The sequence below is a fragment of the Arachis ipaensis genome, chromosome B1, assembly GCF_059453495.1.
Source record: "Arachis ipaensis isolate K30076 ecotype BB chromosome B1, ASM5945349v1, whole genome shotgun sequence".
Lineage (NCBI taxonomy): Eukaryota > Viridiplantae > Streptophyta > Magnoliopsida > Fabales > Fabaceae > Arachis > Arachis ipaensis.
Window position 1 is genome coordinate 70551231 of NC_142436.1, and position 7269 is coordinate 70558499.

Here is a 7269-nt window from a genome sequence, read left to right on the forward strand (position 1 = left end):
TCAAGTCATTAATTGTGATTTTAAAAATCAAATCTTTTTCAAAACTAATTTCAATCATATCTTTTCAAAAATATCTTTCTATCTTATCTTTTTCAAAATCATATCTTTTTCAAAAATTTGATTTTAAAATATCTTTTCTAACTCTTATCTTCTTATCTTTTCAAAATTGATTTTCAAATTTGTTTCAACTAACTAACTAACTTTTTGTTTGTTTCTTATCTTTTTCAAAACTACCTAACTAACTCTCTCTCTCTAATTTTTGAAAATATCTCCCTCTTTTTCAAAATTTCTTTTTAATTAACTAATTATTTTAATTTCTGATTTTAATTTTCGAAAATTACTAACCTTTTTCAAAAACTATTTTCGAAAATCACTAACCATTTTTCAAAAATAATTTTCGAAAATTCCCTTTCTCTCTCATCTCCTTCTATTTATTTATTCATCTATTCACACTAGGACTTCTATACTGTGGTAAAAAGGATCCCTATTATTATTTTTCTGTTCCCTCCTTTTTCATATGAGCAGGAGCAAGGACAAGAATATTCTTGTTGAAGCAGATCCAGAACCTGAAAGGACTCTGAAGAGGAAACTAAAAGAAGCTAAATTACAACAATCCAGCAAGCACCTTTCAGAAATTTTCGAACGAGAAGAGGAGATGGCAGCCGAAAATAATAATAATGCAAGGAGGATGCTTGGTGATTTTACTGCACCTAATTCTAATTTACATGGAAGAAGCATCTCCATCCCTGCCATTGGAGCAAACAATTTTGAGAAGAAACCTCAATTAGTTTCTCTGATGCAGCAGAACTGCAAGTTTCATGGACTTCCATCTGAAGATCCTTTTCAGTTCTTAACTGAATTCTTGCAGATATGTGATACTGTTAAGACTAATGGAGTAGATCCTGAAGTCTACAGGCTCATGCTTTTCCCTTTTTCTGTAAGAGACAGAGCTAGAGTATGGTTGGACTCTCAACCTAAGGATAGCCTGAACTCTTGGGATAAGCTGGTCACGGCTTTCTTAGCCAAGTTCTTTCCTCCTCAAAAGCTGAGCAAGCTTAGAGTGGATGTTCAAACCTTCAGACAGAAAGAATGTGAATCCCTCTATGAAGCTTGGGAAAGATACAAGCAATTGACCAAAAAGTGTCCTTCTGACATGCTTTCAGAATGGACCATCCTGGATATATTCTATGATGGTCTATCTGAATTGGCTAAGATGTCATTGGATACTTCTGCAGGTGGATCCATTCACCTAAAGAAAACGCCTGCAGAAGCTCAAGAACTCATTGACATGGTTGCTAATAACCAGTTCATGTACACTTCTGAGAGGATAATTTATACGCTTTTTGGCATTGTTTTTAGTATGTTTTTAGTAGAATCTAGTTACTTTTAGGGATGTTTTCATTAGTTTTTATGCTAAATTCACATTTCTGGGCTTTACTATGAGTTTGTGTGTTTTTCTGTGATTTCAGGTATTTTCTGGCTGAAATTGAGGGACTTGAGCAAAAATCAGATTTAGAGGTTGAAGAAGGACTGTTGATGTTGTTGGATTCTGACCTCCCTGCACACAAAGTGGATTTTCTGGAGCTACATAACTCAAAATGGCGCGCTTCCAATTGCGTTGGAAAGTAGACATCTAGGGCTTTCCAGAAATGTATAATAGTCCATACTTTGGCCGAGTTTAGATGATGTAAAAGGGCATTGAACGCCAGTTCTACGCTGCTGTCTGGAGTTAAACGCCAGAAACACGTCACAAACCAGAGTTGAACACCAGAAATACGTTACAACCTGGCGTTCAACTCCAGAAAGAGCCTCTGCATGTGTAACATTCAAGCTCAGCCCAAGCACACACCAAGTGGGCCCCGGAAGTGGATTTATGCATCAATTACTTACTTCTGTAAACCCTAGTAACTAGTTTAGTATAAATAGGACTTTTTACTATTGTATTAGACATCTTTGGATTATATTTTGATCTATTGATCACGTTTGGGGGCTGGCCATTCGGCCATGCCTGGATCTTTCACTTATGTATTTTCAACGGTAGAGTTTCTGCACTCCATAGATTAAGGTGTGGAGCTCTGCTGTTCCTCAAAGATTAATGCAAAGTACTACTATTTTTCTATTCAATTCAACTTATTCCACTTCTAAGATATTCATTCGCACTTCAATCTGAATGTGATGAACGTGACAATCATCATCATTCCTTATGAACACGTGCCTGACAACCACTTCCGTTCTACCTTAGATTGAATGAGTATCTCTTAGATCTCTTAATCAGAATCTTCGTGGTGTAAGCTAGATTGATGGCGGCATTCATGAGAATCCGGAAGGTCTAAACCTTGTCTGTGGTATTCCGAGTAGGATTCAGGGATTGAATGACTGTGACGAGCTTCAAACTCGCGAATACTGGGCGTAGTGATAGACGCAAAAGGAGGGTGAATCCTATTCCAGTATGATCGAGAACCTCAGATGATTAGCCGTGCTATGACAGAGCATTTGGACCATTTTCACAAGAGGATAGGATGCAGCCATTGACAAGGGTGACGCCTCCAGATGATTAGCCATGCAGTGACAGCACATCGGACCATTTTCCAGAGAGGATCAAAAGTAGCCATTGACAATGGTGATGTCCTTACATAAAGCCAGCCATAGAAAGGAGTAAGACTGATTGGATGAAGACAGCAGGAAAGCAGAGGTTTAGAGGGACGAAAGCATCTCCATGCATTTATCTGAAATTCTCATCAAGGATTTACATAAGTATTTCTATCCCTATTTTATTATTAATATTCGAAAACTCCATAACCATTCTATATCCGCCTGACTGAGATTTACAAGATGACCATAGCTTGCTTCATACCAACAATCTCCGTGGGATCGACCCTTACTCGCGTAAGGTTTATTACTTGGATGACCCAGTGCACTTGCTGGTTAGTTGTGCGAAGTTGTGAAAAAAAGTTGAGATTACAATTGAGCGTACCATGTCGATGGCGCCATTGATGATCACAATTTCCTGCACCAGTAGCATGCCCTTGATGTTCCATCCTCAATTGCTCCATGTTTGTGCTCAATTCTCCAAGAGAAGTTTGCCATTGATCCCAGTAGCTTTAGGGAGGAAAGTACATCCCTTGAGGAATCTCAGGGATCTCATACTGAGGCGGCTGCACAGGTTCTTGTGCATGCTCTCTGGTTTTCTCGATCCTCTTCTTAGTGATGGGCTTATCCTCTCCAATGAAGATATCTCCTTCTATGACAATTCCAACTGAATTGCATAGATGACAGATGAGGTGTGGAAATGCCAACATGGCATTGGTGTGAGGCTTCTCAGCTACCTTGTACAATTCTTGAGGAATTACCTCATGAACTTCCACCTCAGTTCCAATCATGATGCAATGAATCATGATGGCTCTGTCAATGGTCACTTCTAACCGATTGCTAGTAGGGATGATGGATCTTTGGATGAATTCCAACCATCCTCTAGCTATTGGCTTAAGGTCTACCCTTCTTAGTGGAATGGGCTTGCCTTGGGAATCCCTTTTCTAGTGTACTCCTTCTGTAACAGCCCAGACCACCCGCTAGCATGATATTGTCCGCTTTGGTACACAAGGCCTCACAGTTTTACCTTTGACGACAAGGATGATAGCCCAAGCCCCCCACACTCACTCGTCAAAATGCGTCATACTAGGGAGAGGTATCCACACCCTTATAAGGCATGCTTCGTTCCCCTCCCCAACCGATGTGGGACCTTACACCTTCCACACAGATGTCTGAGAGCATTTATCCAATTTCTGATCATAGTTAACCTCAGCCACTACTTCATAGAAGTGGTCTTGGTGGGATTTCGTGATGAATCTCTCCATCTCCCAAGATTCAGAGGGATTGGCTACTGCCTTTCCTTTCCTCTTTCTAGAGGAGTCTCCAACCTTGGGTGCCATGAATGGTAATGGAAAGAAAAAAGCTATGCTTTTCCCACACCAAACTTAAAACTTTGCTTGTCCTCGAGCAAAAATATAAAGAGAAGAGAAGAATGAAGTAGAAGAAGAAAAATAGAAGGATATAAAGGGAGAGAGGGCTTTCGGCCTTGTGGGGTGTAGTAGGGTATGAGAGGTGTGTGTATGAAGGGTTATGGAGAGGGGTATTTATAGGAATGGGTAGGGCTTGGGTTTGGCCATAGGGTGGGTTTTGGGTGTGAAATTTGATTTTAAAGTGGGTGGGGGTAGGTGGGAGTTATGATAAATTTGGCGAAGGGGTATGGATGTGATTGGGCTAAGGTTTACAGGAAAGTGTGTATGGAGAAGTGTGAAAGTAAGTGGGGTAGATAGGGTAGGTGAAGATGTTATGGGACCCACATGTCTTGAGAGGCTAGGGAATCCAGATTCTCTGCTTCTCTGCATTAGCGTTTGAACGCCAAGGGGTTGCTCCCTGGCTAGCGTTCAACGCCAGCAATGCTGCCCTGATGGGCGTTGAACGCCCAGCAGGGATACCCTGGCTGGCATTCAACTTTAACACTCCATTCAGAGTGTTCTATTTTCACTACTGTGAGATTCTGTCTTTGTTCTGAATGCTGCATATGATCATGATCCTAAAAGAAAAACAAAACAAAATAAAATAAAAGGAAATAAATAATTAATTAAGGTTGGGTTGCCTCCCAACGAGCGCTCTTTTAACGTCACTGGCTTGAATGTTAGCTCCTTACGGAGGTGAGTATGGGCTTAGATTTTTGCCCCTTACAGTGAATCTTCTTTCTGCCCTCTCATGAATGAGCTCCACATGCTCTAGAGACAGGACACGGCTCACTGTATGTGGTATGGATGGCTTCTTAGTGAAGACAACTCTCATGCCAGGTGAGAGGCCTTTAGTTGGAACTTTCTTGTCCCTCCAACCTTTAGGTACTTTCTTCTTAGTACCTTTATGCTTAGACCTTGTTGATGACTGCCCAACACCAAACTTAGATTTGATGTCTAGGGGCTCTGTAAAGCTCTGCACAGAAAGAGAGGGTTGAAACACTAGGTGTTGCACAGTTATCTCTCTTTTAGAGGGAGAATTGGGATGAGGCATCTTAAATAAGATGTGATCCTCCCCTAATTATAGGGTCAGTTCTCCCTTAGCTACATCAATGATAGCATTGGCTATGGATAGGAAAGGTCTTCTAAGGATGACACAGTCATCCTCATCCTCTCCTATGTCCAAGTTAATGAAGTTTGCAGGGATGTAGTGGTTTTCAACTGTCACCAAGACATCCTCTACTAAGCCATACGGCTTCTTCATTGTCTTGTCTGCCATCTCTAATGAGATGTTTGCAGATTATACCTCAAGGATTCCCAGCTTCTCCATTACAAAGAGTGGCATAAGGTTAATGCTTGACCCTAGGTCACACAGAGCCTTATCAAAGGTCATGGTGCCTATGGTGCAAGGAATCAGAAAGAGTCCAGGATCTAGAAGCTTCTGAGGTAGCCTCTGCTAAAGCAAAGCATGGAGTTCTTTGGTAAGCAGTGGAGGTTCTTCCTCTAGTGGCTTTGTACCAAATAACTTGGCATTCAGCTTCATAAGAGCTCCTAGGTACCGAGCAACTTGCTCTTCCATAGTGTCTTCATCCTCATCAGAGGATGAGTAGTCATCAGAGCTCATGCACTGCAGAAGTGCATTCAAAGGAACCTCTATGGTCTTTATGGTTTCCTTTGGTTTTGGGCTGGAGGGTTCTTAAGTGGGATTTAAGCACTCAGAGGGTGTGCTTTGACTGGCGTTCAATGCCAGCTCTGTTAGCTTATTGATAAACCACTATTTTATGGTTTGTCTTATGCTCAATTGAGTGGTTTATATCAATTCTTTACTCACTTATTCATATGATTTGCATGAGTTTACATTTTTCCTTCCTAATTTTGTGCTACGATTGAAAATATACTTCTTTGGCCTTTAAATTACCAAATAATAATTCTCCCTTTATACCATTTGATGCCTTAATATGTGTCTTAAGTGATTCCAAGGTTTATAGGGTAGGAATGGCTTAAAGAATGGAAAGGAAGCATGCAAAAGTGGAAGGAATACAAGAAACTGAAGGAACTGCTAAAGCTGTCCAGCCTGACCTCTTGGTACTAAATCGACCATAACTTGAGCTACAAAGGTCCAAATGAGGTGGTTTTAGTTGCGTTGGAAAGATAACATCCGGGGCTTCGCAACAATATGTAATTTGTTACAGCTTCCCTGAAGATACGTGACGCGCATGCGTGGATTACACGGACGCATGACCTGGAAAAAATGCAATCCGCGCGAATGCGTGGACGACGCGTACGTGTGGCTCTGCAGCGACCTGTACGTACCAGAAATCGCTGGGGGTGATTTCTGGGCTGTTTTTGACCCATTTTTCGGCCCAATAAATATATATTAGAGGCTATAAAGTGGGAAAATCGATCCATTCATAAACACAACATAGACAACATTCATTATTCACAATTTTAAGTTTTAGATGTAGTTTTAGAGAGAGAGAGAGGCTCTCTCCTCTCTCTTAGGATTTAGGATTAGGATTTCTCTTAAAGGTTAGGTTTACTTCTTCTGCATTCCAGGTTCTATGTTCTTTTAAATTTAGTTTCTCTTATCTACTTTTATTTACTCTATTACTTTAGTTGCTCTATTTCACTTGGTAATTATTTATGTTGCCAAAATTGGCTTATGAACTCTTCATGTTAGATTTGAATTTATGTTTAAATGCAATTTGAGGTATTTCAGATTTATGATTGCTTTCTTCTATTTATAATATAAATAATTTAGATTTTCCCCCTTTGCTTTGGTAAAGTAATTGGTGACACTTGAGTTGTCAAACTCAGCTGTTGATTGAAAATTGGAATTTGCTGATTAATTTGGATCCCTCTAAAGCTAGTCTTTCCACAGGAGTTGACTAGGACTTGAGGAATCAAATTAATTAGTCCACTTGACTTTCCTTTATTTAGTAAGAGTTAACTAAGTGGGAGCAATAAACAATTCTCATCACACCTGATAAGGATAACTAGGATGGGATTTCCAATTCTTATACCTTGCAATGGTTTTCATGATAATTAATTTACTTTCTTGTTAGTTTATTTTTCCTGTTCACTATTCAAATACCCAAAAATATACCTTTTTCCATAACCAAAAATAAATCATACTTTCCTGCAATTCCTTGAGAGACGACCCGAGGTTTAAATACTCGGTTATCAATTTTATTAGGGGTTTGTTACTTGTGACAACCAAACTTTTGTACGAAAGAATTCTTTGTTGGTTTAGAAACTATACTTGCAATAA

General features: G+C 39.9%; 1 non-coding gene across 1 annotated transcript; it reads right to left on the reverse strand.

The window, feature by feature from the left end:
• Positions 1-1051: 1051 nt before the first annotated feature.
• LOC148576967 (small nucleolar RNA R71) lies at positions 1052-1159 on the reverse strand. The gene has a single exon (XR_015903845.1). It is a non-coding gene; the product is annotated as a small nucleolar RNA R71 (small nucleolar RNA).
• Positions 1160-7269: the final 6110 nt, after the last annotated feature.